This window comes from Pleurodeles waltl, chromosome 1_2, assembly GCF_031143425.1.
Source record: "Pleurodeles waltl isolate 20211129_DDA chromosome 1_2, aPleWal1.hap1.20221129, whole genome shotgun sequence".
NCBI classification, from domain to species: domain Eukaryota; kingdom Metazoa; phylum Chordata; class Amphibia; order Caudata; family Salamandridae; genus Pleurodeles; species Pleurodeles waltl.
Genome location: NC_090437.1, coordinates 258444280 through 258471384, shown reverse-complemented (window position 1 = coordinate 258471384; position 27105 = coordinate 258444280). Strand labels below are relative to the sequence as shown.

Sequence of the window (27105 nt, the reverse complement as noted above, 5' to 3'; positions counted from 1 at the left end):
GTCCACACCTTCTTAGCGATGACCTTGCATATGTCTGCTTTTAATGAGCGTTGACCTGTATGGCTGACAAAAAATCACAACAAAAGAGCTTTTCGGTGCTTTTGTTTGTTTAAAGTAGTGTGACACAATGTTGTTGCATCTCTCACATGCATTCCCAAAACAGTCAGTACAGATTATTTTCAAACATTTAACATTTCCTTTGAAATACTAATTTGCAGTGATCTGTTGCATACCCTCATGTTACCAATTCAGACCAGAAACATTATCTAGGCCAGGGCGAAGAAACCTTTCTTATTGTGACAGTCAGTCTTGGCCAAATTATTGTGAGCTACTAAAGGCCAAACAACATGTATATTATTTGCACATAGCCCCATGTACAGCTACATTGGCTTCATGCCTAATCTTCTAAGAGCCGGATACTATGTTTTGTACCAAATACAGTGACTAAAGGTAGTATGGAAGGGGTGCCATGTGTCAGTGAGAGCATGGTGTTGCGTGATGTATGTACAAGTGTGTGTAGTAATGGGACATACTTGTATGGATGATTGAGAGCCTGTGTCATTTAGACTTTCAGCACAGGAAATACCTTTCCCCATAGGTGGCACCATGACATGTTTGAAACAATAAAGATACTCTTATTTCAAATTATGGATTGTAATTTCCCTTGACAGAACAGAATCATACAGCTCCACAACGTCTTCTTGCACTTTACATTTCACTCATTATGACATGGGCTGTAAGTTTTCACTTATACTAGTGGTACAGTGTCTACTAACCACTGGAAGTAAGGTACCCAGCTAATTCATTCAGTACACTACATTGCAACAACAACAATTCACTCAATTAACAAAAAGGGACAAATTAGCCTGTGTCCCAAGGAGGAACAAGTTACTTTGACAAACATCTCCCACTCCAACATGTACCTGTTCCTCTGGGCTCCCATACAGCTTGCTGTATAGAAATGGTACCTCCCTGTTTAGGACTTCCTACACCTTAGGGGAGAAGGCAGGGGGCCATTCACCTGCATTGCCCAGCATACTGGGCCCAGAGGTCAGTAACAGCAGCAAAAGTTGAAATTATATTGTTGACTGCAGTGTTAAGAGGGAAGTGAGCTTTTTTCCAGACACTGTGTACAAGTACAGGGCATATGCGCTCCTTGGCAGAGACAAACACAAGCACACAAGCATTCTCTTTCATGCATTGCTGTCACACAAGTTAGCCGATAGCCTTGTCCATCATGGAGTGATCTGCCTACTACAAAGTCATCTTCCACCTACAGCTGTCAGATAGCAAATATCCTGATGGCAAGGTCAGGCAACCACCATTTTAGAACATGCAGTCATATAAACCTAGGGATGTGTGTACAAAGGTGTCCTCAAGTCTTCAGACTGTTTCCAGACCTTGCCACCATGGCGGAAAGGCACTTAATAATAAAAAAGTTCAGATTAAATAGACAAACTATACTGGATTTTTGGCACCATCTGAAGCCTGATCTCCAGCCTCACAATAGGAATATAATGCCAGATACAATAATAGTGAAATGCATGCAGTACTTCATTTTGTGGCCACTGGCTCTTGTCACTGCAATGCAGAAGCATCTGGAGGCATGCCACAGCGAACTTTCAATGTTGTGCTGTAAGAAGTCCTTGTTTCAATGATGAGACACATCAACGGCCTAATGCAGTTTCCAAGAACTCAGGATTTGGCCAATGTGAAGGAACAATTTTATGGTTTGGATGGCCCAGCACATGTGGTTGGAGCAATTGGTGGCACACATATTGCCTTGGCACCAACACATTTCAGGGAACAGGTCTTTTGAAAATGGAAAAACGCCCATACGATCAATGTGCGAGTTGTCTGCCGCTTATTGGATATATACATCTCAGGGGTGTGTCCCCATGTTCTATTGAACAGCACCATACCCCTGCAAATGTCACACCTTGAACCTGAAAGGGCCTGGCTTGTTGGTAATTACAATATGTTTGACCATGGACAGACCACCATATTGAACGTACAGATCTTGTACAGTGACAACTTGCAAAGTGATTGAATAGAAGTTCTTGAGAGAGTATCAGCTTTTTTTCTGTTTTATATTGCCACCAAGGCAATATGTGCTGCTTAACTTCCATTGGCTGAATCTCCAATTTGTGTTCAGTGCATGAAGCTGTTGATATCTCATCACAGTTGTAAGAACTGTTTTATAGCTTAAAGGTGGTTGTGACATTGCACCAGATACTGCCACAGTGTGCTAATGTGATCCTGTGGCATCAATGTTTGTAACTGCCACGATGTAGACTATTGGTGTTATTGATGTAGGATTCCTATTGTGAGAGCAGAATATCTGGCTCCAGCTGATGCCATGCAGTGTGCCCCATCCCACTGGGTCCTGGCACAACTGGAAGCAGTTTTGGTGTTGTCTCAACAGCAGCTAGGACTGGGGGCACAAGAGTGGTGCAAACCTCCTCTAGGTACAGGAAGTAAAGGCACCCTGATGCTGAGGTGTGGTTGCAGCTTGGGTGGAAGGTCTAGGTGTGGGTTGAATGAGACTCACTGGAGCTGTCTCTCCACCTAGGCCAGACGGACCAAGTAGCACCCTATCATCTGGTCTTGCAGGAGTGGAGTCTTCATTGAAAACTAGATCCTGGTCTGGAATGGAGGTGTCTTCCCTTGCAGACGATGGTCCACTGGCCCTGGGTGTTGGACCAGAAAAGAATACAGACAATATGACATTAGAATCTGGATTGTACCTCAAATGTATCTCAGCTACAAATGAGGCAACCTAAAATTGTAAATTCAGATTTATAGAATGATAAGACCTTTGTGCGATTTTCATTCTTTTACACACGTAGGATGATTTACACAGATGCAAATTCCAGTAATTATATTGAAGAGCTGTCTTGAAATGCAAAATGTTATTGGTGCTGTGTACTATACATGCACCAGACATTCAACTTAACATAGTAGTGAGGGTATTTGAGTACTGAACCTTTCCAAGACCTAGCAGGCTTATTAAAGGAAGCAAACTGTAATACAACGTAATGGAAATAATAGCATTAGTCATCATATGGAGACTGCTAAGTACATTGTGTGTCAATACTACTTCTATTTAGCATGCTACATAACATGGTAGTAATTCTGGGATTATACACAGTATGCCTTATGTAAGCATTTACATCAATTCACTTTAGTAAAAAAAGGTGTGAATATGTTTGATCAATACAACAAATGACATTTTCATACATAGAATAACATGGTAACTGACACATGCTGAACATTTTGACAGGTGTGCATATAAGGAAGTAAAGGTAGGTATATCAACATTGCATGGCACTGCTGTGGTGCAGATACAAAAACAGAGCATCATGGTAGTTGTAATTATTTGTTAACATCATTGACAATACTTGATTAAAATTGTGTTACATATACCTTTTTCCATGACTATAATAGAGATGAACACACATTTCCAACATGTACACACATATGTATGACGTGAATAGGTGAAGATATCACTTACAAGCACTATACCTTTATGTGCAAATCAATGGAGTTTTGGACCTGTTTTTTGGACTACGACAACATACATTAAAAGAAAGCAAGGGGCTAGGCAAATGCATGCTTTGTTTATTGGGAACAACGCACAAGCTGACACAGCATATTACTAATTGTTAATAAGAGCGATACGGCCATGATGCTAGTAATTGGGATGAAACAAGATAGTTTGTGGATGTCAGTTTAAATATATATGTTTTGATAACTGTTGTGAAACATTCTAAACAGCTAAGTTACGTACAAGAGCTCCATTTGTGGATGTTGAGACATTAATAAGGGCAACTTGCCAGTCTCCACTCTACCAAGGATTCCAGCCAAGCCTTCAGGGTGTTGGATCTGCAAGACCTTCTCCTCCCAGGAAAAGATTGGTAAGAGGGGGCTTGAGAACCACCACCAGTCCTCTGGGCCACTATGTGTTGCTTGGAGGCCAGGGAATGCACTTTACCCCGAAGGTCATTCTACCTCTTCCCAATCTCTTCCAGTGTGTGCAGATTGTTAGCTACAGCATTCACTCTGTTTGCTTTTCTGGTCCACATTTCCCTTTTCTGGGATATGATTGTATTTTGTACTTGTGTTCCATACAATTATGGGTCTACTCTAATAACTTCATCCACCAAGACAATTTTTCCTCTGTAAAATGTATTTTTCTCCTCCCTGCCATAGGGGTAAAAAAAATACTGTTGCCCCTAAAGTAATTTAAAACTAATGAAAAAATGAAAAAGTGAAAAAACAGGGACAATTGAAAAAACAAAATAACCTGGCTGTTCAGTGGCAATGTCGTCCTCAGATTGGTGGCCAGCAGTGGGATGGCAAAGGACCATGGGCCCTGGGTGACCACCAGGGCTATAGTGGCGATAGTACCACCAACAGGCTGGGGGTACTCGTCACCTCATTTTAACTTCGGGGGTACCGCCGCGGTAGCACCGCCAGGACCGGCGGTATACTGCCATGGCAGTCATAATCCACCAGGGCAGTGCTTCAAGCAGTGCTGCCCTTGGGATTTCGACTCCCCTTACCGCCAGCCTGACCACGGTGGTAGACACCGCCATGGAAAGGCTGGTGGTAAGGGGACTCGGGGTGCCCATGGTGGCTCCTGCACTGCCCATGCACTGGTCATGGGCAGTGCAGGGGCCCCCAGGCATGGCCCTATCATGCATTTCACTGCCCGAATTGTGGGTAGTGAAATGTGTGATAGGTGCTACTGTAACTGCTGCCCATCAGCATTGCCGCCGGCTCTATTATGACACTGTTACCGTCCGATGGCCCAGTGGAAAAGTCGAAATAGGGAGCCAGACATACCACCAGCAATGGCGGTATTCTGGCGCCTGCAGCCTCGGCGGTCTTCTGGGAAAACCGCTCAGGCTGTAATGAGGGCCATGGTCTGAAATGCTTTGCAGGTGCTCACAATTTTCCAATAGGTTTGGTGTGGGCTGCTAGCATCCATCTAATAGCCACCGCCATAATGTAATACTGAACGGGTTCTACGATGGACTCCCGCTGCAATGAGACCACTGCTGATACGCCACTAGCATGACTGTGTTGTCTTAATATGGTCCACAGGATCCCGCAGTCAGGGCAGCGACAGAATGCTCATCGCCAGCATTGGAGTCTGTTGTGTCGGCTGCAGGATACAGCTGGTACAGCAGAGCACACTCCATTGCCGCTAATGTTGGTTCACCCACCTAGATCTAAATATGGCAAGTGGGGTGCTGTTAGCTTGAAGGAGTACTTGAGGCCGTGACTGTGGAGGATTGGCAGTAGTACAGTCAAGACCAAAATCCGGCCCAAAGTCTGCTTCCAGCAGGTGAGAGCTTTAAATATGCTCCCTCTGGCTGGGAGCAGGGTATTGATCTGTTTCCTTGCCCGCAGTGATCCATGCATCCTCCTTCCCCAGGATGATTTTAGACCATGAGGACCCCATTGCCCAGGGGCTGGCAACACTTTTACGGGGAGGGGACTTGCAGCCCCCCTTCCTGGACTAGTATTGTGCTCGGGGACCCCATCCCCATCCCATTCCCTGGGCTGATTGTGGCCCCGGGGACCCCAACCCTTGGGGCCCTACAACATTTAAGTAGATGCCCTGGTGCCCACCCAAGGCATCCACCATAGTATAATTGGGGATAGCTGGGGAAGCCTCAAGGCCCCTGTAGCCCCAGCCAGCACCCCACATCTACTGGAGCCAGCATTTCTCCTACCAGCAAGGAGGAGCTCTTAATGCTAATCCCTGTGGGAGAGAGCAATATTTTCATCTGTTTCACTCCTGCTTCAGTGGGGGCAGAATAACAGATAAAATGTATGCTCCAAGTGGGTGGAATACTTTTTAAAGCTTCCACTCACTGGAAGCAGACCTAGGGCCTGATTCTAACTTTGGAGGACGTTGTTAAACCGTCCCAAAAGTGGCGGATATACCACCTACCGTATTACGAGTCCATTATATCCTATGGAACTCGTAATACGGTAGGTGGTATATCCGCCACTTTTGGGACGGTTTAACACCGTCCTCCAAAGTTAGAATCAGGCCCCTAGTGTTTGCTTCCGCTTGGTGGAAGGTTTAAAAATGCTCTAACTAAATGAGAACAAACACAGTTGTCTCTGCCTGTGTCAGTGCAGACAGGGAAACCTTTATGTCCTAGGAGTGGGTTCCCCGGGACATATCCTGCGAGCCAGCCCTGGGGAATGGGGTCCACAAGGCTATTATTGGTTCAAGGAGGAGGGCATTGCCTCCACTCAAGTAATCATCCCTAAGGTAGGCTCCCCTAGTGCCTTTTGAGACTCTGGGAGGGGGCTCAGAGGTGGGTTCCCTGGGGCCTCCAATAACTCAGTGAGGGGGGCTGTGTGCCCTCTTCCTATAAATAATATGTTTGGCCCTGGGGTGCACTCCCCAGGGCCTCTAATGGCTCAGGGAGGGACCCAAACATTCTCTTTCCCCATACATATAATATTGGGCCCTGGGGGTAGACTTCCGAGGTCATCTCAAGGCTTGGAAAGAGGTGCTGTGTGTCCACCCTTCCCATAACATTGTTTTTGGTCCTGGAGTGAGCAACCAAGGGCATCGGGAGGCTTGAAGCAGGGATCCAAGCTGCCTCCATACTCTTTAAGAAAACACCCCAGGGTTAGGCTCCCCAGGGCTTATAATAAATAAAGGTTGCCTAGCCACCATTATGTTTTCTTTATAATTCCTGTGAGATAGCAGATTTTTTGTCATTTGTTTCCTTTTGGCCTGGGGGTCCCTCTAGGTCCTCCCTTTGGGGTCTAGCTTATCAGGGTATCCCTACCCTGCTCCCCTGTGTTATTATTTTTGTAACTTCCAGACAGGGGACTGAGTCCCCGAGTCCTGTAATAACTGTCAGCAACATTTCCTCATGTTGCTGGCAGCTGAACTGAACGCTCTCTCTTGGTGGCGTGTGACTCTGTTTTGCTTTGCTACAAACTGAGATAAAACACACACACTGAAAGGAATTTCTGGTATTTAACTCTTAGTCTAAGAATTACATTTATTGAACCACTCCGTGAGGCTCGCAAAGAAAGGTCAAAAGTGTAAATCTGAAAGTGCACGTTTAAAAATGGTCACAGCAATGAAATAAAAACATGTACAAAGAAAACTCTGCTTCAGTCTATAAACATGTACAAAGAATACTCTGCTTCTATCTATAAACAGCAAATACATACATGTGGGTATATATTCACGCACAATGCAAAGCAAATAACAAGAATTAAAAATGCATCACCATGAGGCAAAGTTGAATTCACTTTCCAGTTGAACCTGGTCGACTGTGAAAAGAGACAAAACACTACCCTCATGGGAATTTGTGACAGACACAGTAGTCCCTGTCCCCCCAGAGTTCAATCCACCTCAGGGTCAATTTGGTCTTGGTCTCTTACATATCTTAAACAAGTCAGAGAGGATCATTCTAGAAAACCCCTCCCACTCCACGTGTTGTTGTTAAAAAATGCTGGCTACTTCAGGTCAGTTTTGAAAGGAACATGTTGGAACTGGCCAAGATCCCAAGGTGTCTCTCCCAAACCAAACCATTCCCTGCCGTACCATAAACATCATCCTAGTACATCTTTATCTCTTTGACTCCCCCATGTTATGTTCTAGCCCTCAATGAGAAAGGTGGCACGAGGGAAATAAATCTCCCTGGCCAAATCAAAATACTCAATTTTTAAATTTCTGCTCCTGCTAATGTCTCTCAAGACTCCCTCAAACCCAACCTTCAAAATGTTTATATTTTGTTACCCTTTAGTTCTCAAAATCTACTGAAAGGATGTACACCAAAGCACAAAAAGCACAATCTGTGAACCATGAACTAGCTTCCTACTGAATTTTGTGTAATTCTGCTAAGCAGTTTTTTCTGCAGCCCATTTTACAGAGGTCTATGGAAAATGCATGGGGATTTTGTGTTTTGGGACTCCCCTTTTTTTCCCCCCTTTGAAGATCGCCCTCAAAAAAGAAAGAGACAAGGTGGATGAAGCTTTTTTTTAAAGTTTTGGGAAGATTTTTCAAATGGGGCCAAAGTTAGTATGAAACCACAAAATGCTCTTTCTATGGAAAAGCAGAACAAACTATAACTAAATAGTGGTGACTGCCACTAGATAATAGATTTATATATAGCCACTGGGTAGTTACAGTTAGGCTTGTATTTGCATAGGAAATGCATTTTTTTGGCCCAGTTTGAAGAATCGCCACAAAACGTTCTGAAAAAGTGTTACTTTTTTACTCGTTTGCACTTGGAAAGTTCCCAAAACATGTTTTACACATTATGGTGGTCATTCTGACCCTGGCGGTCTTTGACCGCCAGGGCGGAGGACCGCGGGAGCACCGCCGACAGGCCGGCGGTGCTCCAATGGGGATTCCGACCGCGGCGGTAAAGCCGCGGTCGGACCGGCACCACTGGCGGGGTCCCGCCAGTGTACCGCGGCCCCATTGAATCCTCCGCGGCGGCGCAGCTTGCTGCACCGCCGCGGGGATTCCGACCCCCCCTACCGCCATCCAGATCCCGGCGGTCGGACCGCCGAGATCCGGATGGCGGTAGGGGGGGGCGCGGGGCCCCTGGGGGCCCCTGCAGTGCCCATGCCACTGGCATGGGCATTGCAGGGGCCCCCGTAAGAGGGCCCCTAAATGTATTTCACTGTCTGCTGCGCAGACAGTGAAATACGCGACGGGTGCAACTGCACCCGTCGCACAGCTTCCACTCCGCCGGCTCGATTCCGAGCCGGCTTCATCGTGGAAGCCTCTTTCCCGCTGGGCTGGCTGGCGGTCTGAAGGCGACCGCCCGCCAGCCCAGCGGGAAAGTCAGAATTACCGCCGCGGTCTTTCGACCGCAGAACGGTAACCTGACGGCGGGACTTTGGCGGTCGGCCTCCGCCGCCCGCCAAGGTCAGAATGAGGGCCTATGTTTTCCATAGAAACTTTATACACTGCTACAGCCAAAACCACTGAATGGATTGTGTTAGACCTGACAGCCTTAGGGTGGTCACCCTTAACTTTTTGCCTGCTTCCTTCCACTTTTTAGATACTGTTTTTGCTGTTTTCCAGACTCTGCGCGCTTTACCACTGCTAACCAGTGCTAAAGTACATATGCTCTCTCACTTTAAACATTGTAACATTGGATCATACCCAATTGGACTATTTAATGTACTTATAATTCCCTAGTACAGTGTACTATATGTGCCCAGGGCCTGTAGATTAAATGCTACTAGGGGGCCTGCAGCACTGATTGTGCCACCCACTTCAGTAGCCCCTTAACCTTGTCTCAGGCCTACCATTGCAAGGCCTGTGTGTGCAGTTTCACTGCTAATTCGACTTGGCATTTAAAAGTACTTGCCAAGCCTAACCCCCCCTCTCTTTTTCTACATATAAGACACCCCTAAGGTATGCCCTAGGTATTGGGCAGGGTGCTGTGTAGGCAAAAGGCAGGACATGTACGTATGTAGTTTACATGTCCTGGTAGTGTAAAACTCCTACATTTGTTTTTACACTGCTGTGAGGCCTGCTCCCTTCATAGGCTAACATTGGGGCTGTCCTCATACACTGTTTGAGTGGTAGCTGCTGATCTGAAAGGAATAGGAAGGTCATATTTAGTGTGGCCAGAATGGTGATATAAAATTCTGCAGACTGGAGAAGTTGGATTTAATATTACTATTTTAGAAATGCCACTTTTAGAAAGTGAGCATTTTTCTGCACTTAAATCTTTCAGCGCCTTACAATCCACGTCTGGCTGGGTTTAGTTGACAGCTCCTTGTGTGTTCACTCAGACACCCCCCAAACACAGAATACACAGCCCCACTTGCAAACATCTGCATTTTGAATGCGTCTTCCTGGGCTAGGAAGGTGGGAGGCCTGCCCTCACACAAAGGACTGACATACCCCCTACTGGTACCCTGGCAGACAGGATTGAACTGAAAGGGGACCTGGTGCACATCTAAAGCCACTTTTTGAAGTCTCCTCCACTTCAAAGGTACATTTGGGTATATAAACAGAGCCTCTGCCCCTACCAACTCAGACACTTCCTGGTGAAGAAACTTGCAACCAGAACCTGCATCCTGCCAAGAAGAACTGCCTGGCTGCCCAAAGAACGCACCTGCCTACTTTCTGTGAAGGACTGCTGCCTTGCCGGTGCCCTGCTGCCGTGCTGCTCACTGGCTGTGGTGAAGAAGTGCTCTCTAAGGGCTTGGATAGAGCTTGCCTCCTGTTCCCTGAATTCTCAGGACCAAAACGACTTCATCTCTTCAAGAAGGATTCCTTGTGTGGTGAAATTCGACGCACAGCCTGCCAGAAATGACACACAGCCTGCACTGTGGTGAAAACTTCACCGCACACCGACCCGGAACGACGCAGTCCGACTTCTCAACGAGAAGATCGACGTAGCGCCAGCGTAGCAACCAGAAATTTGAGCCCACCGGAACGACGCACAGCCAAACTGGTACGACGCAGCCCAACTTCCAGAGATGAATCGACGGACCCCTGCCGTGCGGTAGGAAATTCAATGCAATGCCTACCGAATAGACACACCTCCTGTGACTTCATCCTGCCAGCGCAGGAAATCCACACGTAGTCACCAGTGTGTCTGAAAACCCCGCAACCCGAAGAGGATCCACAACCGAGTGCCGGAAATCGAGGCACAGCCATCCCTGCATGAAAACTAAACAACGCATGCCCGAAAAATCGACGCACACCCCTTTGTTTCCACGCTTTTCCTCCTCTGTGGTTCTTTGTGGAGATTTTTCACGCAAACCAGGTACTTTGTGCTTGAAAGAGACTTTGGCCCTCATTATGAACACGACAATAAACACTGCCGACCATCATGGCAAAGGCGAACAGAAGACCACCAGTGGAGGTGAAGAGAAACCCGCAATAAAATGATGCAAAAATCAGAAACCGACAAATCTCCCTGCCACTAGTCACCGCCAGGACCATGTCGGCGGAAATGCTAGGCCTCCCTCCCCGCCACCGCCGAGCACACAAACACCCCGCCCTCCAAATAATGAAGCACAAATCACCCCGGCGGTCAGTCAATCAATCAATCAATCATTTGTAAAGCGCGCTACTCACCCACTAAGGCCTCAAGGCCCTGGGAGGGGGGGAGAAGTGCTATTGTTTGAACAGCCAGGTCTTGAGGCGTTTCCTGAAGGTCGGCAGGTCCTGGGTCTGTCGTAGGTGGGCAGGGAGGAAGTTTCAGGTCTTGGCAGCGAGGTAGGAGAAAGATCTGCCACCGGCTGTAGTTCGGTGGATGCGAGGGACTGTGGCGAGAGCGAGGTTGGCGGAGCGGAGTTGACGGTTGGGAGAGTGGAAGGAGAGTCCCTCGTTGAGGCAGGCAGGGCCAGCGTTGTGGAGTGCTTTGTGAGCGTGAATGAGGAGTTTAAAGGTGATCGTCTTGTTGATGCGGAGCCAGTTTAGGTCTCTCAGGTGGGCTGAGATGTGGTTGCTGCGTGGAATGTCGAGGATGAGGCATGCAGATGCGCTCTGTTTACACTGAAGTTTTTTGTGGAGCTTTGTCATGGTTCCCGCTTAGAGTGCGTTGCCGTAGTCCAGTCAGCTGCAGATGAGGGCAAGGGTGATTGTCCTTGTTTCGGTGGGGATCCATCTGAAGATCTTGCGGGGCATGCAGAGGGTGTTAAAGCAGGAAGATGAGACAGCGTGGACTTGCTGGGTCATGGTGAGCACTGAGTCTAGGATGAAACCTAAGTTGCGTGTGTGGTTGGTGGGCGCTGGTGCGGTTCCAAGGGCAGCTGGCCACCAGGAGTCGTCACATGCGGAGAGGTTGAAGCCGAGGATGATGATCTCCATCTTGTCTGAGTTCAGTTTGAGGCGCTCTTCTACATCCAGTTGGGGATGGCCTTTATTCTGTTGTGGAGGTTGGTTTTGGCAGTGGCGGGGTCCTTGGTGAGTAAGAGGATCAGCGTGGTGTCGTCGGCATAGGAGATGATGTTGAGCTTGTGGGATCGGACGCTGTTGGCGAGCTGTGCCATGTAGATGTTAAAAAGGGTTGGGCTGAGGGAGGATCCTTGGGGAATGCCGCAGATGGTCTTGGTTGCGTCAGAGAGGAAGGGAGGGAGGCGGACTCTCTGGGTTCTGCCTGAGAGGAAGGTTGTGATCCCGTCCTGGGCTTTATGGCGGATCCCTGCGTCCTGGAGGCATGTGCAGAGGGTGTGGTGACAGACGGTGTCCAAGGAGGCCAAGAGGTCTAGGAGGATGAGGGCCACAGTTTCACCTTTGTTGAGCACGGTCCTGATGTCGTCGGTTGCAACGATGAGGGCGGTGTCTGTGCTGTGGTTCTTCCGGAATCCAGATTGAGAGGTGTCCAGTGTATTGTTGTCTTCTAGGAAGCAGGTTAGTTGGCCGTTGACGATCTTCTCGATGACCTTCACCCAGAAGGGGAGGAGGGAGATGGGTTGGTAGTTCTTGAGATCTTCGGGGTCCGCTTTGGGTTTCTTTAGCAGGGCGTTGACTTCGGCATGCTTCCAACTCTCTGGGAAGGTGGCGGTGTCGAAGGAGCTGTTGATGGTCATAGGGAATTGGGGGGGCGATGTTGGGACTTGCTTTGTTGAATATGTGGTGGGGTCAGGGATTGGAGTGTGATCCGGAGTGGATAGTGCTAATGGTTTTGATGGTGTCCTCGTCGTTGATGTGGGTCCAGGAAAGCAGGAGGCTGGTGTGGCTGGGTGCGTTGGGGTTTGTGGTGGCTGTGGTGGTTGTGGATGTTGAGGTGTTGAAGCTCAGTGGAAGCTGAATGACCATTGGCGGTACAGACCGCCACGGGCGGCAAGTGGACCCAACAGTAAGAAATGTATACATTGGCAAGTTTGAAACCCACACACCTGACACACATACACAACACTATAAAACACTCACAGACACACCCCACAATCCTTCACATCACCAATAGGAGAAGCTAGACGGACAACACTACAGGCAGACACTGAACGCCACATCACATGACTCACACACCCAACCACACAAGAGCACCCTCACCTAGAGCCACACAATACATCATTCACAACACACACCATGGCACCCCCAAACACCCACTCTTCACAGAATGGGAGCTAAGGACCTTGGTGGATGAGATACTGATGGTCGAGCCACAATTATTTGGGGCACAGGTCCAGCACACACCCATCGCCAGGAAGATGGAGCTATTGCAGACAATAGTCAACAAGTCAATGCAGTGGGACACCATCCACGCACCAGGAACGACATCCGCAAGAGATGGAATGACCTGGGTGGGAAGGTCAGGTCCATGGCATCCAGGTACCACATTGCAGCCCTGAAGACTGGGGGAGGACCTCCACCAACACCACCCGACTACACTGACTGGGAGGAAAAGGTACTGGCTATCCTGCACCCTGAGGGACTCACTGGACTCACAGGGGGAATGGACTCGGGTAACTCGTCTACATTTACCCCATATCCATCACACCTGTAATGCATGCACCACCCCACCCCTCCAACACCCACCAGGACCACCACCCCACCCAGGCCACAATCACCACATCCAGTCACCCTGCAAGCCACAAACCCACCAACAGGCCCACATCCCTCCCCCTGTGCACAGACACCTACCCCAGAAGGAATCACAATGGCACTACACCACCCACAATGCACCTCCACATCCAAAGCAAAATACAAAGCAAACCTCACAAAAGCACCCTGCATGACCCCAAAGTGTTAAAACCTGCACAAAACAGCCCAGTCCTGTGCACCCCATCCGATCATGCAATTGTAACAGACATGTCCCTTCCCCCCAACAGGCACCACCACACATGCCACCCTGATGGATAGGACAAGTAGTGGCAGTGCCCCACAGGGAGACAGAGGCATCTCCCATGACACTGGGGATGGAACCCTGGACATTGACGATCACCCTGGCCACTCACACAGTCTTGGACTGTTATCATCCAGCAGCCCTACCCAGGACACCACTGACACCCCTACCACCCAGCCAACAACATCAGCCCAGGGGAACCATCCCCACACCTGTGTATCCAGGCCACAGAGTGGTGGAACACATGGACAGAGGCCACAGTCACCCCCTACCAACAGGCAGGAAGACGATGGCTCGAGTATAAGTGGTACCGCTAGACCTGTGCAGGGGGCAAAGGGGGCTAGGCCCAGTGGGAGGGAATCAGTGACCCAGGGAGGAGGCCACAGGATTGATGCTGCAGCCCAGGACGTGATCTCTGAGGCCCTGGGAGCATATCACCATACCCAGGACAGATTGGCCCAGATAGTATCCACCCTGGAGTAGAGTCAAAGGATGCAGCTAGCACACCACCAAGAGGCTATGGAGCAATGGAAACTGCACAATGCCACAATGCCACAATGGCCACCATAGCAGATGTTCTACTGCACCTTGTCCCAACACAGCCTGAGGCCCACACAGACCAGGAAGCCCCTACTACAGGCAAAGCTACAGACCGGACAACAGCAGCATCAGCAGCAACTGGACATGTTCCACCCTCTCAGGACACACAGGAAACATGCATCCCAACCCGTACAGGCCAACACCAGGCACCCAAATGGTCCCTCAGGTCCAGATATGGCACTGGAACACCTGCCAAGACCAAGGCCCCCTCAAAGAAGTGACTCTGGCACGACCTGCCCTCTAAGTGTCCCAGTGAGTCAACGACCAAAACGTGTGAAAACAACAACAAACACTTGTAAAGATAGATGGACATACCACTACTGCCAACAAATGCTGCGACCATGTTGCCATATTGTACAACCACAAGTAGCCCACTCCCATCACTGTAATCTGCACAATGTAATACCTGCACCAAATAAAACACCAGTTCACCTATTACAATGTCCCCTGTCATTATGTTTAAACAAAGTGAAGTATGGATGCAGCTGTTTTATAAATCATTTATTATTATCTGAGTAGCAGGAAATGCACCACACGCACCACAGGTTGTTGTGCCTACAGATGTGTCAAACTATTATACTATAATATTACAGTCCTATGCAGACCTGGTCACAGTGGCAATGACTATTGACCCAAAACCCCCTAGATGAAAAGGCATACTGACAGTATGCTGCACAGACAGCAATCTCATTGATTAGTCCCACATAGTTACTGGAAGTAGAGTTGTATCCGTTGGGTCCTGGAATATAAATCTTGCCCTCTTCAACATCACCATCACTCTTATCCCCTCTCTGAGGAAGCAGGTCTGGATATACAGCACCCTCCACCTCCAAGAGGGGGATAGAATGTCTCACTGACACGTTGTGCAGCATGCAGCAGGCCACCACTATTCTACACACCTTATCAGGCCCATAGGCCAGGGAACCGCCAGAGATATGTAGGCAACCAAATCTAGCCTTCAGGATACCAATTGTGCGCTCTATCACCCTCCAAGTCCATCCATGGGCCTCATTGTAATTCCTCTCTGCATCTGTTATAGGATTCCTCACTGGTGTCAGGAGCCAACGCATGTTTGGGTAGCCAGAATCACCTAAAAAAGGGGGGAAAACAGGACGGTCAATGGCAACCCTCAGTGGCAGACAGCCTGGCTGTCTACTATGTGGCAATAAGTGTCAGAAACACCTACCTATGATCAATACTCTGTCCCCTTGTAGTTGTTCCATCTTGTGTGGCACACCACTGTTCCTCAGCACAAAGGAATCATGGACTGATCCAGGGAAAATGGCATTCACATGTGAGATGTACTGGTCTGCAGTACATACCAATTGAATGTTCATTGAATGAAAGTTCTTCCTGTTTCTGTACACCTGTTCACTGACTCTTGGGGGGATGATAGCTATGTGGGTGCTATCAATAGCACCTATCATATGGGGTGTGTTGGCAAAGGCATAGAAGTCCAACTTGACAGCAGGGAGGTCAGCACTTTGGAGAAACCTCACATAGGACTGCAGGTGTCGTGCAAATGCATTCCGGAATCTGGACAGTATAATGCTAAACGGTGGCTGTGAAAAACCTGCACCCATGCCCACTGTCACTTGAAATGAGTCCGTGGCTAGGAGATGGAGTGCAGAGAGCACCTGTTCTTCAGTAGGGATGGCATGCTGATTCCGAATAGCTGGTCTCAGTGCTGGATCAAGTAATGCACAAAGTTCATGAACAGTAGCACAAGTGAGTCTGTAATTGATAATGATGTGACACTCTACCATGGTCCTAAAATCAACAAGTGGTCTGTATACCAGTGGAGCACTCCCTTGCCACAAGGGTCTGTACCTAGGAGGAGTTGAAAACATATGTAACGAACACACATACATCTGCACACATTTTTTCTTATTCAGCACTGCTGGCATGATTGTCAACTACACAAATGCTTAGTATGTGTGACATTACAGCAACATGAGCACAATGACATATCACGACTGTTCAGGTGAGGTAATGTATATTGTTTCATGCCTATGCGTGTTTAGGGGACAATTGGGCCTACATTGTGCTGATGAGGGTTTTACAATTGCGTGGTTGCGGCCAAAATGTCTGTCCCCTGTAATCCAGAAGCGTTGTGGTGGAAGTGACCTCATACTGCTACCGGTTGACCGAATAGCGTAAGGCGGTGTTTACTGCTGTGCACAAATTCATTGGTTAACATGGTTGGCAATGGGCATTCTTAGCGTATCATGATCGCTGCTGGCGGTAACGGTGCACACTGCCGCATTGCGTACGCAAACTTGTCACCCCAACTTCACTTGACTCCCGGATCTCACGCATGCAGGTACTCCACTGAGTGTACTGCTGTGTCCTGCCTCTGGTCATGGATATGGCACCCGTTGCAGGGGAAAGGGCCCCGGCCTACACCAACGAGGAATTGGAGAACCTTGTGGACGCGGTCCTGCCCCTGTACGCCAATCTCTACAGTCTGCCAGAGGTACAGGTGAGTAGGAGGATTGGGGGTCCTGGATGTGTGTAATGATGGTAGATGGCTATATACATGTGTGCACATGTGATACTGTATAGTCCTGGGTTCCTGACATGCTGCGTGTGTGTGTGCTGTTAGGCTGTTTGAAATGTCTGTCCCATAGTGGATGTATAGCCAGCTGTATATTATTGGCCAGTGCCTGACCTCTGTGTTACATTTCTTTGTGTCCCTTTTAGGTAAGCGCCCACCAGAAGAGGGGACTTTGGCATGCCACCGCCAAGGAGGTGTGGACCCTGTGGGTCTACAACTGGCAGAGCACCCACTGCAGGAAGAGGTGGGAGGACCTTGCGGCACTGGGTGCGAAACATCTGTGAGACCCAGCTGGGGAAGTCCTCTCAACGGGGAAGGGGTGCCCATCGGGCACTGACCCACACTTATGTAACGCATCCTGGGGGTGGCGTACCCAGACCTAGATGGGTGCTTGAAGGCTGCACAGCAGTCACAAGGGGGTGCGTAGAAATACCATACTTTGGCTCCTTGATGGATGTGTGTGTGTGTGTGCGGTCGTATTTATGCTGTCTAGTGGCAGAGACTCTGACTGATGTCCATCTACATAATGGTCCCCGTGGGGAGTAGGGGTGTAAGGGTCAAGTCTGCAGTATATCAGGTCCTTCAGTGCTGTGGGGAATGGCTGTAGTGCAGGGTTCTGGCCACTAGTCAGGGGCATAGCCATGTGTACAGCGGTAGATGCTGCCTGGTGGAATATTTTCAGGGTGGGTGAATGGGTGAACCAGTTCTGTACCTTCATTCAGCTATTTACAAGTGTCTCTCCTGTTTTGTCTCCCCATCCCTATTCTCTTGTGTTGTCTGTGTACATCAGCATCATCTGGTGAGGGAGCTGAGGCACCGGCGAGTGGGGATGCAGCAGCCCACGGATCCTCAGAGGCAGAGTCGTCCAACACCAAGGGGACCAGTGGGTGGAAGGGCGATGGGAGTACCACGGGGGAGGCAACTACTACTAGAGGTAGTGACTCTGATACCTCCTCCGATGGGAGCTCCCTGATGGTGGCAGACCCTTGTGGGCCCACCCCTACTGTCTCATCTTCCGCCACCCCCATACCATCACCGCCCTCCCAGTTGCTCCCCACCGGGTTGCCCGTGCCCGCTCACCCAGAAGGGTGGGTGTCTCCTTCGCCCCAGGCACCTCATCCCCTGCCCCAGTCATCCCTGCTGCCCTCACGGAGGAGGCTATTGACCTCCTGAGAACCATTTCTGTAGGGCAGACAAGCATTGTCAATGCCATCCAGGAGCTAGCATCAGAGATGCAGCCGACCAATGCCTATCTGGATGACATTCATGGTGCCATGTCTGGCCTACAGAGATCTTTTCAGGCTCTGGCCTCCTCTTTGACGGCAGCCAATGTCCCTAGTCATTCCGTCCCCCCTCCAACCACCTCTACCCCTTCCAGCACCCCACTCCCTGCACCCGTCCAAAGCACACATTCTGACACACAGGCACACACCTCAATACACAAGAAGCACACTTCAAAACATAAGCACCACACCTCCCACCACAGGCATACACACAGCAAACATACATATGCACACACACCAACATCCACTTCCACCAGTGTGTCCACCTCTTCCGCCTCCCTGTCTGTCCCCTGTACATGCACACCCACAGGCACTGCACCCTCATTCAATGTTGCTGACCCTATTCCTGCAGTCACCACAACAGAAAACATCTATTCATGCACCCCAGACACCACAACTGCACTCACCACAACAACATTAGTTGACACATGCAGCACACTCACCAGACTTGCAGACACCCAGACATCATACATTTACACTGGCAGCCTGTCTTGTCCCACTGTGTCCACCCTCCAAGACACTCAAATGCACCAAAACACCCACCCATCACACGTCCAGTCACCTGCACCCATGTCACGCACACCTACACCTCTTACAGCCACACCTGCCACCTCTACTCCCACACCTTCCTCCAGGTCCACCCCAATTGCACCTAAGAAACTTTTCCTATCCCGTGTAGACCTATTTGAACCCACTGGCCCACCCCGTCTCATCACTAAACATGCCCACCTCCTTTCCCTGTCCACTCCTCCCACGTCACAGCCCGCCCCTGTCCGCCCTTCCCATTCCTGTGCTACCTCCCCTGTGAGGAAGAGACCCGTGCTGGCCCAGGAACACCTGCCGCACCCGAGGCCAAGTCCTCTCCACCAGCTGCTGTCACAAAACCCAAGCCTCCTCCAGCTTCCAAATGTAAATCTAAGCCCCTCCTCTCAGTCGTAAGTCTCCACCCCACCACCCCCTGCCCCTGTTCTCTGAGGTGCATGTATGCCCCATTGTTGCTCCTATGTGTTGGAGTACCACTGCACTTGTGGGAGTCAAGTTGGGGCCATTGTGGCCCATTGGACCTCTTTAACTCTGGACTGGCCATTGGACTTAAATGCACTTCTGTTGCTCATTGAGCACAACAAAGGTTAATGTGTTCCCTGTGTTGGTGTTGGCACACTCTGAATCTGTGGTATCTTGTTTCATTGTTTGGGGCTGTTGGGCACATGTATGTACTTTTGGCTGGTTGGATTTGCCTTGTGTTGGGTAAGTACCTCTTGCTGTGGGATGTATGGCTTGTACTGCTGTGAAGGGTTGTGGGAGTGTTGCAGGGTAGGTGCAGTGGGTGGCTTTGTAACTGTGCCCTTTATTCCCTTTTTTAGTAGGTTGAGGTACCTACCGTCGTCGTCTTCGTTGGCGGTCTCAGTCGTGGAGGTATATGACAAGGAGCAGGGCTGGCATGATCTGCAACTCTCTATCCATGTCTGCTACGGCGTGTTGTGTGAGCCTCTGGTGAGTGTTTCCTTAGATTTGGTTTGTTTCCTCCTGGCTTTGGGTGGTGGTGGTTCCCGCCCCGGAACTGACAGCAGTCTAGTGCTTCATTATTTGATGGATGGGTAGGGACTTTCCGTCTGGCTGTGGACGGGCTCTGCTGTCGCTGTCAGCCTTCCTCTGCTGTCGGTGAGTGGTTTTCAGGATGCCAGTGTTTCAGTTGGTTAATTATTTGGCGGTCCGAACTGCGAGTCTGCTGGCGGTTGTTACCGCCGACGGTGCGGTGTTTATAATGAGGGCCTTTGTTTGCTTTTAAAAGACTTAAGACACCTTGGCCCACATTATGACATGGGGAGTAAGTGCCGCTTACTGCCATGCTGACTGCCGCCAATATACCGTGACCGCAGCGGTATACCGCTACGCGTATTATGACACACACATAGAAATCTGCCACTATACAGACACACACACAAGTCCGCCACACCAAAGGTCAGTGATAAAATGGCAGTACCAAAACCCACACCGTTATGCCAACAGAACTACGCCCACAGCATTATGACCCACAAATCACTGCGGCGGACATTCAACCACAGTAAACCATTAGCGGTATATACCACCCTGCTCAGAATACACACACATACAAAACACCACAACAATGGTCAATTTAAATAACACACACCTGACACCCATACAAACACCAAACCCACACCACTATAAAACACACACCCACATTACCCACAAACCTTTATCACTACAAACAATTTGCAACTGAGAGAGAGACATGCCAGGAGCACCCAAAGAACCACCATCACCCCTACACCATCCACACACCTCACAGCACACACCCCAACACATCACCCCACACATCCTCACACACACCACGTGCACTACACCCATGGCATCACAAAGACACCCCAGGTTCTAAGAGGAGGAGCTAAGGGTCATGGTGGAGGAAATCATCCACGTAGAGCCACAGCTATTCGGATCACAGGTGCAGAAGACATCCATTGCAAGAAAGATGGAGCTATGGCAGAGAGTCGTGGACAGTGTCTACGCCATGGGACAGCACCCCAGAACAAGGGATGACATCAGGAAGAGGTGGAACAACCTACGGGGGAAGGTGTGTTCTGTGGTTTCAAGACACCAGATAGCCACACAGAGGACTGGCGGTGGACCCACACATCTTCCCCCACAACTAACAAAATGGGAGGAGCAAGTCTTGGCGATCATGCAGCCTGAGGGCCTGGCAGGAGTAGCAGGAGGACTGGACTCTGGTAAGTCAAATCTTAACTACTTTCACACCCCTACCTGCATGCCAACACATACCCCCACCCCTACCCTCACCGCATCACCCCACCACCTCACAATCACCCCACCATCACAACCCACCCGTCCCAGTACCCAGCACTGCATGCAACACCAATGCATGGACACCACTCACAGCCCTGCATGGACACCCATCACCACAACAAGCACAGTAGTGACAATCACTTAGCTAACCAAATTACAACTCACACAAGCCAAAGCTGCCTTGGTAATAACAACCATAGAGGGAAACATACCCATGCACAAGATGTCACATTCAGTACCAATCACACCTCATTTACATCCCCACAGGACCACCACACAATGTCACCGGAGAGGAGGTGCCAGCAACATCCAGTCTCCCCCCCCCCCCCGAAAAGGCCCACAGTGATGACAGCACCTCTGCACGCCTGGATCAGGATGACCAACCTGGTCCATCAGGAATCTCTGGACAGTCGGTTACCCAGGCACAGTCCCATCCCACCACAGAGCCTCCCCACTCAAAAAAAAACACCAGCACAACACCCACCCAGCGGGCCCATACCACGTCAATTAGCAGTGTGTCCACCACTACAGGAAGCCCAGGCAACCCCACAGACACAGGACGATCAGGGACCTGGGGTCAGTGGGCACACGGTTCAGGGGACAGAGGCACAGGACTAGAGGGAAGCTGGATGGACTGCTGTGCAACGGGGGAAGGACAGGCCCAGGGAACCAACTCTCCACAAGGCACTCACCAACATCCTGGGAGCATACCACTGTTCCCAGGAGACCATGGGCCAGATACTGGCCAAGATTCAGGAGACTCAGCGGCTGCAGGATTGACAGTACCTGGGGATCAGGGAGGATCTCAAGGACATTCACACCACCCTGGTCACCATTGTAGGGGTGCTGGCAGACATGGCCAACATCATGAGGAAGGCAGTGGCACACCAATGGACCCCTGACATTAGCCACACTGATGAACAGTCTTCCACTATCGCTGACACTAGTGGACAGGAGGCCTGACACTGGAACAACAGGCCACCAGCACCCCACCCCCTGCAGAAGGAGAACCACCCCGCAAACGGGCCCTGCGACCCAGGCAGAAGCCAGAGAACATTGCTAAGACACCCACCAGGAAATAAGACTTTCCTGATTGTCACCCTTGTATCCCACTGTCACCCTGTCCACCTTGAACTGACATTGCTCCACTTCCTATGCCCCTTGGACAATGCACCTGTACAACAAATAGACTGGACCCTATCCTGGACTTTCCTCCACCATCACCCAAGCCCATTGCACATCTCCATTTACATACCACTGAAATAAACACCCTTGGAAAAAAGTGATGGAGTATTTCAAATGATTTAAGGATGTAGTTGTTTAACAATCAGTAGACATTGCAAATAGGCTGCACAGTGATCTATACATAGTTATGACCTGTAATGTGCTGCAGTCAATACACCAGGAGCCACAGGAGGGCGCAAATATCTGCAAATAGACATGTTAAAGGGTACACTAAGTGGCCTTTGTAGTGTGAACAGCAGCCAGCCAGAGACAATTCAGTTCACAAAACAGCAATGGAAGGTGACGTTACAGTGTCTTACCTGTGTGTCACTGGAAGTACTGTTGTATTATAGTTGTTCTGTTGTCCCCATCCTTTTCCTCTGCCTCCTCTTCGTCACTGTCCACAGGCTCCACTGCTGTCACACAACCAGCTCCAGCCTCATCTTCCTGCAGAAAAGGCACCTGGTGTCTCAAGGCCAGGTTGTGCAACATGCAACATGCAATGATGATCTGGCACACCTGCTTGGGTAAATGTAGCACAGGGATCCACCTGTCAAATGGAGGCACATGAACCTGGCCTTCAGGAGGCCAAAGGTGCGCTCAGTGATCCTCCTTGTTCACCCATGTGCCTCATTGTAACGTTCCTCTGCCCTTGTCCTGGGATTCCTCACTGTGGTCAGTAACCATGAGAGGTTGGGGTAACCAGAGTCACCTATAAATATGGTGGGATACTCGTTAGCCAGACACTCACCCTTAGGACCAACCCCACAACCATATACCAATATACACTGGGTGGGGACCATGGGCTCACCTATTAGCCACACCCTGTGCCTCTGTAGTTGAGCCATTACATATGGGATGCTGCTATTCCTCAGCATAAAGGCATCATGCACAGACCCAGGATACTTTGCATTCACATGGGAGATGTACTGGTCCGTCAGGCACACTATCTGCACATTCATAGAGTGAAAGCTCTTTCGATTACTGTACACCTGTTCATTTCTTTTGGGGTGACAAAGGCAATATGTGTACCATCAATAGCACCAATGATGTTTTGGGGATATGTTCCAGTGCATAGAAGTCAGCCTTCACTGTGGCCAAATCCTCCACCTGGGAGAAAACTATGTAGCTGTGCATGTGTTACATCTGGGCAGACAATACTCTGGTCAACACATTTGAGAACATAGGCAGTGACATCCCTTCTGCCATGGCCACTGCCGCTTGGAAGGAGCCACTTGGCAAGAAATGTAGCACTGATAGGCCCTGCAAAAGAGGGGGGATCCCAGTGGGGTGACGGATAGCTGAGATCAGATCTAGCTCCAACTGGGTACACAGCTCTTGGATTGTGGCCCTATCAAGTCTGTAGGTGAGGATAATGTGCCTGTCCTCCATTGTTGCCAGGTCCACCAGGGGTCTGTACCCGGGGGGATGTTTCCATCTCCTATTCATCCACAGCGGTTGAACTCTAGGATGAAAAACGGTTAGCAGATGGTCATATTCTAACATATCCTCAGAGTAAAATGCCTTGGATGTTGTGACAGAAACAGTATGTGAACGTGTAGTTCCGTAAATGTGCCTATGTCTGCTGTGACGGAGTTAGGTTGTCATTCACAAAGGGGTACCCTGTAACCCATGCCTGCTTAGGGTACTGACCTGAACAAAATAACAAAAATTAGCAGGCAGGGACAAATCTACTCATTATTTTAAGAAAACAATATTCACTATTGGTTTAAAGGGTGAATTACTTTCCCTTGTTTATTTGATTTATTTGCAAAGCACAGCATAAAACTCGTCATCACAAAAACCATCACATATTCTATCTCTGTAACACAAATATATACACATTACATTTACAAACATTTGTCACATGAATCACAAAAAATAACATAAATAACCAAAAGGAGGGTTATGCCGATCAACATTACTTTGTATTACGGTCACTATTACACAACTAACAATGTGATCACATAACCTGTTATGATCAAGAGTCTTGCACCCAGCTGTAGAATACCTAAATACTTTTTCAAAGGTATTGTGTAGTGCTACACCAATTCTGTTTATCAATTTATTTCGCTTCAAAGCCCTTGATCCCACTAGAAAGATGTCGACGCGATTCAGCCTCGTCATTCAGGGCCTCGTCAGGACTGTCAGGGGGCACTGGCACCTCTACAAAAATTAATACACAAATTAAAATCATACCACTTAAATGGATATCTACATCATGCATCTCCAAGTGTACTTTGTATCAGTATCAGGGTTAGTCCAAAATATATCAGTATCCCTTCGGTAGAATTACTTTATTGCTCGTAACAGGAGCGCATGCCTCAATTAAGTACTATTCACACCACCGTCTTTATCTATATACACAACTAAACTGGCCACAATGCCAAAACCTCCACCACATGTCTCAATTTACTCATTGAGCATGCACCCTAGTCATGCAACCTCTATAGTGGCACCAGCTGTGAGTCATATCTTTCTTTTCATTGTGTTAAGTTTCCACTCTTTTAAAATACTGCGAATGCTCGTGATTAATTCTGCCCACAAAAGAAAGGAACCAACAAAGAGTCATCGCTCATTATTGCTAACAAAACAACAAGAGTCCAATCCAAGGTGATGTTATATCCAGTAGCAATTCTCTTACCTATTTATTCAGACAATACTGACTCAATCCAGGCATCTATATGACGAGGCGTTGTCTCTACAAAGATATATGTAAAGTATATATAAACAAACACCAGAGCCAATCGTTAAACATTCCCGCAAGAGTTATCAAAGTCTCAGCGGTCCGTTGTGGCAGAAATCATCCACTTACTTATGCTGTTAAATCACACCTGTGTGAATCGCGGCACTTGCATTGCCACAAAACTTCCGAGCTGCTACTCTACGCGTCTCGAATCGAGCAAAATCCGTCTCGAATGAGGCGGCGTCTCAGGTTATTTTGCGTGCTCGCATTGGCCCGCGTTTATTCACAGCCAGTGGAGGAACATGGGCGCCATCTTAAAGGGTCCCCGTCCCTTTGAATACATTGAACACGCCGTGCCTCTGATAAATAAATAAAAGCCTAAGCGCTTCACTTGGCCTTTCCCAAAACGAGGACGCAAATGGCCAGTTCTCCTCTAACCTTAATTACAATTCACACCCCGAATTTAACTCGTTTTTACACGTGGGGTCTAGGTACTGTCCCGATCTGGTGGCCATCTTGAGAGTATTCAATGCTTATTATTCCCAGAGGTGCTGTAATCTAACATCATACTACCTTGTAGCTTCATATTCCCTATTGTATATTAGCTCATACTAGGTGTCTGCAAGGACAAAAAAGTATACAGCCTCTCATTGTTGTTCTGGTCCCACTCATCTATATGATAATAGGTAGTGCCTACATCATCCTTTCATATCACTTTCTCGATTGTAGTTTCAATTTAAGTTTGCATATTTAGTCAAATAACAAATGTCTTACAGATATTGTTTCTTTTTGTATTGTAATGGCCCCTCCACAACTCCGGTAAAAACCTAGAAAAAAAGGAAATTTATTGTTTCATCTGCTAATTAGGGCCCAAACTTCATCGCAATCATTTAGTCCAGTTTTGACTGTCAGAAATTTTTCAATCAATCTTGCTTCCAATTTCAGCAGCCTTGTCATCGTTGTTGGTCCATCCACTTTAGGCTGTACCACAGCCAACACTGTCCATCGGATATCATCTGCTTTATGATCAAGTTCCAAAAAATGTTCGACTAGCGGTGCTCCTTTTATAGCACATTTGATTCTTGACCGATGCTGAAGAATGCGACTTTTCACTACTTGTGAGGTTTGCCCAATGTAGGCTCTGTTACATGGGCACAAAATACAATAGATCACATTTTTTGTGTTACAGTTTGAGAAATCATATTGTACATGCTTTCTGCCATTTATTACTACCTCTTTCGAGTCTTGCGTGTATTGGCATGCTCTGCATTTACAACATCTGAAATGTCCCTGGACTGCTGGAAGCTGAAACATTGCCCTCAAATCTTTTTTTCTGTTTTTTTCTGTGCAGCCTGCACCCACTGATCTTTTAAACTGCGCGCTTTCTTAAAAGAGAACAATGGTTTCTCAATATTTAGATCTTTGATAATTCGCCAATTCTTTTCTATAATCCCACAAACCTTATTGGCCTTTGGGCTAAACGTCAATACACACGTCAAAGGGGTCTCTGTCGTTTGTTTTTTAGGCGTAAGGAGTGTTTCCCTTGGGGTAAACCATGCTCTTTTGGCAGCCGCTTTGACTAGCTTTTTTGGGTACCCTCTGGCTGTTAGTTTTTTCATCAATTCTTCAGCATTACAAAAATAATCGTCTTTATCTGTACAATTTCTTCTTATCCTTAGAAATTGCCCATACGGCAAATTCTCTTTAAGAGTTCTGGGATGTCCGCTAGAAAAATGTAGCAGTGTAATGCGGTCTGTCGTTTTTTTATATAGACTTACTTCTAGCTTCCCATTCCTAGACAGGATCCATAAATCCAAAAAGTTGATTTTTGATTTGTCTTTCCTCATGGAAAACTTGAAGTCAGCTGTGCGTTGATATAGCCAATTAAAAAAAGAGTCAAGCATGACTTCCGGGCCTTCCCAAATCATTAGGATGTCATCTATGTATCTGAACCATTGGGAAATGTATATTTTAAAAGGGTTGGCTTGTTCATAGATCCATTTTTGCTCAAAACAATCCATCACCAAATTGGCGATTTCTGGGACAAAGCTACACCCCTTTGCTACTCCTTTCACTTGCCGGTATAGTTTTTCATTAAATTTAAAGAAATTGTTT

At 48.3% G+C, this 27105-nt stretch overlaps 1 long non-coding RNA gene across 1 annotated transcript; it reads right to left on the bottom strand.

Annotated features, from left to right (window-relative positions):
- Positions 1-24047: 24047 nt before the first annotated feature.
- LOC138295485 (uncharacterized) lies at positions 24048-25205 on the bottom strand. Its single transcript, XR_011203607.1, has 3 exons — positions 25120-25205; positions 24949-25005; positions 24048-24470 (listed from the first exon to the last, which is right to left on the bottom strand). It is a non-coding gene; the product is annotated as an uncharacterized lncRNA (long non-coding RNA).
- Between the last annotated feature and the right edge of the window lie 1900 nt (positions 25206-27105).